The sequence below is a fragment of the Suricata suricatta genome, unplaced genomic scaffold, assembly GCF_006229205.1.
Source record: "Suricata suricatta isolate VVHF042 unplaced genomic scaffold, meerkat_22Aug2017_6uvM2_HiC HiC_scaffold_219, whole genome shotgun sequence".
Classification (NCBI taxonomy): Eukaryota; Metazoa; Chordata; class Mammalia; order Carnivora; family Herpestidae; genus Suricata; species Suricata suricatta.
In genome coordinates this window covers 10556-17642 of record NW_021866992.1, presented here as the reverse complement: position 1 = coordinate 17642, position 7087 = coordinate 10556, and the positions used below count along the sequence as shown (strand labels likewise).

At 61.7% G+C, this 7087-nt stretch overlaps 1 pseudogene; it reads left to right on the top strand.

Moving 5' to 3' along the window:
- The first annotated feature begins 915 nt into the window (after positions 1-915).
- Positions 916-7087, top strand: part of LOC115284826 — a 14211-nt pseudogene continuing 8039 nt past the window's right edge.

The window sequence follows — 7087 nt, the reverse complement described above, 5'->3', positions numbered from 1 at the left end:
CTCATGACCATGGTCAGTGTCTGCCCACCCAGGCAGCAGGGGCTCTCCTTGGGGCCGGTCTCCCACGTGCCCCCGATGGGGCCCCCGTCCACTCCCTGCCTCACGGGCTCAGGGCCAGTCTGCCTGGCTGCCCTCCTCTCCTCTCCCCTCCCTGCGCCGCCACTGACCCTGCTTTCTCTGCACCCCTGTTAGATGGAGGCCCTCTCAGACTGGCCTTGGGGGCCATCAGGATGGCTCTCCTCCTGGCACCTGCCTGTCCCCGCCTCCTCTCCCCTCGTCGTGGGCTTTGGCCTCCCCCAGGTCCCCTTCCCCTCCAGCTCCTTGCTGCTGCTTGGCCCGCAGGCGTTTGTCGCTGTGTGGAGGTGTCTCCCAACTGTCACCCCGGTGTCCTCTGCTCCCTCTCCCCGTGCACGTGTGGTCTGCTGTGGCTTTCTTCTCGTCCTGGCCAGGGCCACTATCCTCAGGGCTGAGCCGTCTGTCTGTCCTGGGAATGTGGCCAGCAGTCAGCCGCAGCTGGTTTTCGATGAGCTTGTGGTGATATTTGGGGGTTCAGGCTGTGCTGGCCATGAGGGAGGAGCCGGGAGGGCTACAGCTGCCGTGTGCGTGCATGCGTGTGTGTGTGTGTGTGTGTGTGTGTGTGTGTGTGTGCTGCATCTGTGTGTCTACGTGTGTCTGCATGTGTCTGTGTGGTGGTGTGGTTGTGTGTGCTATGTCTGTGTGTCTCAGCCAGGGTGGCTGACAGCATTCTCCATGGTTTCCGGCAGACCCCCTTCCGTGGCCGGCGTCCCCAGGGCTGTGCGGCCTCCCTGGACGCCGGTTCCTGGGCCCAGAGGTCCTGAGTCGGGTCCTGTCTGTCCGAGAGCGCAGAGTCCGCTGGGAAGCGATGGGGACGCGCAGGCCGGGGCCTCACGGCGGATGGCACTCTGCTGGCTTCAGGTCGCAGCCGGTGGGGCGGTGGCCCGAAGGCCCCTCAGAGCTGCCACCTTTGCTCAGCAGGACAGCGGGCAGGACCAGGAGAGGCTGACCTACTTCCGCAACCTGCCGGAGGCCCTGACCTCCCTCCTGGTGCTGCTGACCATGGCCAACAACCCCGACAGTGTGTGAGGCGCGGGGAGCGGGCCTGGCGAGGCCGGTGCGGTTGGCGCAGAGCCGGGCTCCGGGTGGAGGACAGGGGGCTGCACGGGGCTCCCTCCCGAGCCTGTTCCTTGATCTTTCCCTGTTTGTCTTTCCCCTTCTTTCTCCTGCCGTTTTGCGTTTTCTTCTGCTTTTTCTCCTGTCCTCGCTTCCTCCCTGTGCTCTGTGCTCCCTCTGCCTGTCTTTCCCGTCTCCTGACCTCACCAGCAAGCTAAGAATGAACGAGGTGACAGAGGGGGCTTGTTTGGCGGGGCCCCCGGTGGCATCCTTGCCGAGGCCTGACCACTTTCCCCTTTGGTACCCAGGCCCGGCTGCGGGGTTTTGGGACTCATGGTTGGGGGTGTTGCCGGAGCCCCTCTGGGCTGGCAGTATGGCCAGGAGCCCCTCTGGGCTGGCAGTATGGCCAGGGTGGGGGAGCCATAGGCCTCCAGGGCTTGGCCACTCAGCTGGTGACTTGCATTTTGGGTGCGGGGGTGACCCCTCATCACAGAGACCTTCCCGGGAGGGCAGCACCCCCTTCCACCCCCAGGGAGGGCCATGAAGCACGGGGCCTGAGCATTGTCCCCACATGTCCAGTGAGTCCTAGCAAGTCACCCGGGGGAGAACTGAGCTTCCGGTCTGCGGGGAGTTCACAGGGAGGCGGGTTTCAGCATAAGGGAGGGGCAGCCTTTAAAAGTAGTGAGGCCTCCGTTCCGAGGGTGTGCAGCCAGGGGCGGGAGGGTCGGCACCAGACCAGAGGCCTCCTGGGTCTCCGGCCAGAGCCCTTCTTTCGTCTGGGAGGCAGACGGCGCGGGGCCTGGAGGGGAATTAGACAGGCTGCTGAGGCAGGAGCGGGGTTCAGTTTCTCCATGTTCTCTTCCCAGTGATGACGCCTGCGTACTCCAGGAACCGGGCCTATGCCATCTTCTTTATAGCCTTCACCCTGACAGGTCAGTTCCGCTGGGCCTGTAGGGGTCACTGGGGACAGGCCTCTACCCCCAGTGGCAAGATCCCGAATGTTCTGGTGTGCGTGCACCCTCCCGACCCCGTGACCTCCCCTTGGTGTTCCCTTCCTGCAGACTTCCCCTCAGTGTGTCCACGTGACCCCGTGACCTCCCCTCAGTGTGTCCCCTGACCCTGTGACCTCCCGTCCTGTGCCCTCCAACCTCATGTCTTCTCCCCAGTGTGGTCCTTGGTCTATGACCACCGATGGCCCCTGTCCTCCGTGCCCGTGGCTGGGCAGGCCTGGTGTCCCCCTGCGTGTCCGTTAGATGAGGACAGGGCTGCATGAGGGGCGTGTGCCCCGGGCACCTGACAAGAGCCAGGAGCACGCCCTGCTCTGTGACCGTCCGGGCCCTTCTTGCCACCCCCTGGGGGTTGCCGTGCCCAGGTCTGCCCTGTGCGCCCTCGGATGCCGGCCCGGCCCTGGGCCCCAGGGCTGCTCCCTCGGGACGCTGCCCACTGACCGCGGCCTCCTCCGCTTGAAGGAAGCTTGTTCCTGATGAACCTGCTGACGGCCATCATTTACCACCAGTTCCAGGGCTACGTGATGGTGAGTCGGGCCGCCGCCCCTTCCTGCACCCACAGCTGCCCTGGACGCCAGGCGGGGCCCAACTTGAGCCAACCGGCCAGGTGGTCCCCGCAGTGGGGGCGGCTGGCCAGGGCTGGGGTGGCGGTCCCTGGTGGCCTCCCGCTGCCTGCCATGGGGGAGCGGGAGTCGTGGCACCGCCTCGTTGCCCAGGCGGTGCTGTCGCCACAGTCCCCAGAGGCGACTGGGAGAGAGAGGCCTGGAGGTCGCCCCTGCCAGCGCAGGAGGCCCCCAGCCTGCTGTGTGTGAGAGCTGGAGGCCCCAGGCGTGCAGGGCAGAAGCGCACGTCCCCGGGCCAGGAGGGGTCTGGCTGTGCCCCTGGTGCCCGAGGGGGTGAGGGCTGCTCCCAGCTGCGGGCAGGTGGGAGCCCCAGAGGCTGCTGCACAGGAGGGAGGGTGCAGCTGGGAGAGCTGGACAGGAGGGGGTGTGGCCAGGGGAGCTGCACGGGAAGGAGAGTAGCTGGGAGAGTTGGATGGGAGGGGATGCTGCCAGGAGAGTTGGACAGGGGGGTTGCGGCCGGCCACTCAGGGCCGTCATCCTTGCAGAAGTCCTTCCAGACCTCGGAGCCCCTCTTCTCGGGGAAGTGGGGATGGCTGCTGCCGAAGGGAACCCTTTAGATGCTCCGCGGGGCATTTCCCGGGCACTGGCTCTGCCCAGCGCCCACGGGCCGGTGCCTGGGGGTCCTGAGGACGCTTCCTCCCTGGTGCCCTGGGTTCTGGCTGTTTCCTGAATCGACTCACTTGTCCTCATGCGCCCTGGAGACCCTGGGCTTACGAGGGCCAAGTGGCTTGGGCCTCCCCCCGACTGCGCCCTCCCTGCGCCCCTGCGCCCCTGCGCCTGGGTGCCCGGCCCAGCGGGACCTGGTCCGGGGTGGCGTCCGTGTGGACGGGTCCTTGGGCGCAGCGCTGCCATCATGCGCCGGCTACTTCCGAGCACCGGCGCGCTCCTCTCCTAGGTGGGACAGTTGCGTCTCTGGAGCCTTGAGAGGACAGGATGTCCGGTACCTGTGGTCGGCTCTTTCACGGAGGCCTAGGGCCCGTGTCATCGCCCAGGGCCGCTCGGTCGCACAAGCAAGGCTCAGGGGCAGGTGCCCGTGTGCTGAGCTGCCTGGGCTCACGGGGGCCTGGTGTCTCTCTTGGCAGAGTTGAGGTGAAGCCCCAGGACTTCCTGCGGGTGCTTCAGAAAGTCCAGCTGCACAGCCACCACAGACGGTCGTCATGGAGGTAGGGCCCCCCCCCCGCCCCCGGCCCTCCTCACTCAGCGCGCCTCCAGGAGGTCACCTCTGTTTCAGCACAGGATGTCATTGCAGATCAGCCGGGGCTGGCCGGGGCCGGTGGGGCTGGGACTGGGCCCTACCCCCGTTCGGCCCCGCCTGCAGGCCCTGCCGGCCTGTGTCCTTGTCCTCTTTAGAAGGTGCGCTCCTACGGTGGTGACCTGCTGTCCACCGATGAGTTTCAGAAGCTCTTCAACGAGTTCCACAAAAGCGTGATTAAAGAGGTAACTCCCGTCCCCTGCTTAGGGCCAGGCCACCCGGGGTGGGCGGGGAAGTTTAAGGTGTCTGTTGGTGTCCATCACCCAGGTGACCCGAGTCGGGGCCAGGACTCGGCTGCCCAGGGATCCCGCGGGGCCCCCAGGGTGGTGAACGGGAACAGAGGTTGCTGGGGACCGAGGAGGGTTTGTGAACCTGATGCAACTCGCAGACCACAGAGACTGGCCTGGGCTACATCCGGCTCGGGGGAACCTTCTGGACGGTTTTCCCTGTCTCCAGGATGAACTCTTACCTACTTCCTGTGTGTCCTTCCCTGGAGGCTCCTGAGATTGTCCAAAGCGTTTGTCCTTTGTCCCTGACACTGATCTGTGAAGTCCCCAGTGGGGCCTTGGCAGGCCGCTCCGCACTGTGTCCGGCAGACCCCTGGTCTGTGTCAGTCAGTCATTAGGGTGTAAGCTACGTGTACTTATCACAGAGCGCTTTCCGTCTGGTGGCAAACACTTGGCGTGTATTCAGATGCCCGCCAGACAGCGTGTCATGGTTTACTTAAGCCGTCAGTGGCCACTTAGGAGCCCTCTGCCTCTCTCTTGGTGTTCAAAGACTACTGTGATGAACGTCCTTGTGCACCTATTTCCATGTTTGAGATTATTTTCTTAGGCTGGGCTGACTGGGTAAGAGAGAAGGTAGGAGAAAGTCTAATCTCAGAATAAGGGGGTGAAGACGCCGGAGAGCTCCTCACAGCCGCGTGCCATGTGCCTCTTGTGGGCGCATGTCTCTGAGCCCGCACGTGTCCCCTCCTCAGCGCCCGCGGCGGCCAGAGTACCGGTCTCCCTTCCTGCAGAGTGCCCAGGTCCTCTTCAGCCACTGCTACTTCGACTACCTGGGGAACGCCATCACCCTCGGGAACCTCGTGTCCATTTCTGTGCGTGTGGCCTTGACCACGTGTGGACACGGGAGGCGCCTCGGGCCCGCCCCTCCTCCCCGCCCCCCTGCCCGTGCTGCGCTGGCGGCCTGGGCCTGGCTGGCCAGCTGCCTTCCACTCTGGCTCCGCAGGTGTTCTTGGTTGTGGACGTAAACATGCTGCCCGGGGACCGCGACGACTTTGTCCTGGGGGTGAGCTGTGGGGTGCCGGGAGGGGCCACGGGGTGCCCCCAGAGGAGGGTCACAGGGTGCCGGCCGGGAGGGGGGGGGGGGCTGCCTGCGTCCTCTGGCTTGTCCGGCCCGGGGATTTGAGCTTCTTCCTGGCTGGTTCTCAGCCCTTCTGGAGCCATGAGCTGCTTTCTTAATGTGACACGGGCTTGTCCAACTCCCCAGGGGTTTAAAAACGGTTTTTGTTTCCATTTTTGGATTTTAAGCAGAGTAGCAGCAACACCCCCACGTTACTTAACATCAGAACCGTATGTAAAAAGCGGGTATTTTAATGTTTATTTTAAAGGAAGGAACCATTATGAACGATGTTAAAATTGAGGAAAACGAGTAAATCTTCTCTAATTACGCAGGAAGCCGTTTGATTTGTCTGGTCTGATGTGCCTGGACAGGTCACGGACGTCCTGTGTGTTAAATGTAAAGTTTATCCTGGTTTCAAAATCAAAACAATGGCTTTCCTGACCTGATGCTTGAAGTTCCTGTATTTTACATTTCAGGAAAATCAGAAAAATTTTTTTTCTTATTTCTGTTGTATTTTTCCCCAGGTGACCCCAGAAAGCTCAGTGTGCTCCTCACGAATGGCATATCGTAGAGGTGGTTGGTTTTCATTCCTGACAAAAGTCCAATTAGATACACTTGATCTGTATTTTATCTTTATTTTTAATGTCTTTATTGTTGAGAGAGAGAGACAGAGACAGAGTGTGAGCAGGGGAGGAGCAGAGGGAGAGGGAGACACAAAATCGGAAGCAGGCTCCAGGATCTGAGCTGTCAGCACAGAGCCTGATGTGGGGCTCGAACCCACGAACCATAAGATCATGACTTGAGCTGAAGTCAGACACTCAACAGACTGAGCCACCCAGGTGCCCCATCTTTTTTTTTTTTTTTTTTTTTTACGAGGGAGTGCACTGGCTCGAGAAGAGGAGTGGGGTGGAGGAGGGGAAAGAGAGAGAGGGCGAGGGAAAGAGAGAGAGAGTGCTAGAGAATCTTAAGCAGGCTCCAGGCTCAGCGTGTGGAGCCTGATGCAGGATTCGATCCCATGACCTGAGCTGAAATCAAGAGTCAAACGCTTCACTGACTGAGCCACCCTGGCACCCCTACATTTTATCCCTTTTAAGGGTAATTGTCCAGCACTAGCGCCTGCTTGGTTGTTTATGAGAGATCTGTGGCCCGATGGGGTCTGACAGCAATCTCTTTACAGGTGTGGGCGAGGCAGCCCTGAGAACATGGAACTTGGACTGGACACCTAGGTGAGGTGGCCGTGGCGCCCACACGCCTCCTCCCCCCGGGGCTCTGTGTACTCGCTGGGGCGAGGCTGTGAGGCCCTCAAAAGGAAGAGCTCCAGGGGTGCCTGGGCGGCTCAGTCGGCTAAGCATCCGACTTTGGCTCAGGTTCATTCTCACAGTCCGTGGGTTCGAGCCCTGTGTCGGGCTCTGTGCAGACAGCTCAGAGCCTGGAGCCTGTCTTTAGATTCTGTCTCCGTCTCTCTTTGCCCCTCCCCTGCTCATGCTCTCTTTCTGTCTCTCAAAAATGAATAAACATTAAAAAAAAATAAAGGAAGAGCTCTGCCATATCTTACTTCCTGGCTTCCAAAAAGACAGTGACCTGGTAGCCTCAGGCCACGTTCCCTGCAAAGAGGTCTCAGACACGCCCACGGGGGCTGGGATGACGCTGGCAACCAGTGATGGTAGAGGTCCCGTGGAGGGTGGACCGGAGCGGCCAGGGCAGAGAGAACCGGGGGCACAGGCTTAGGC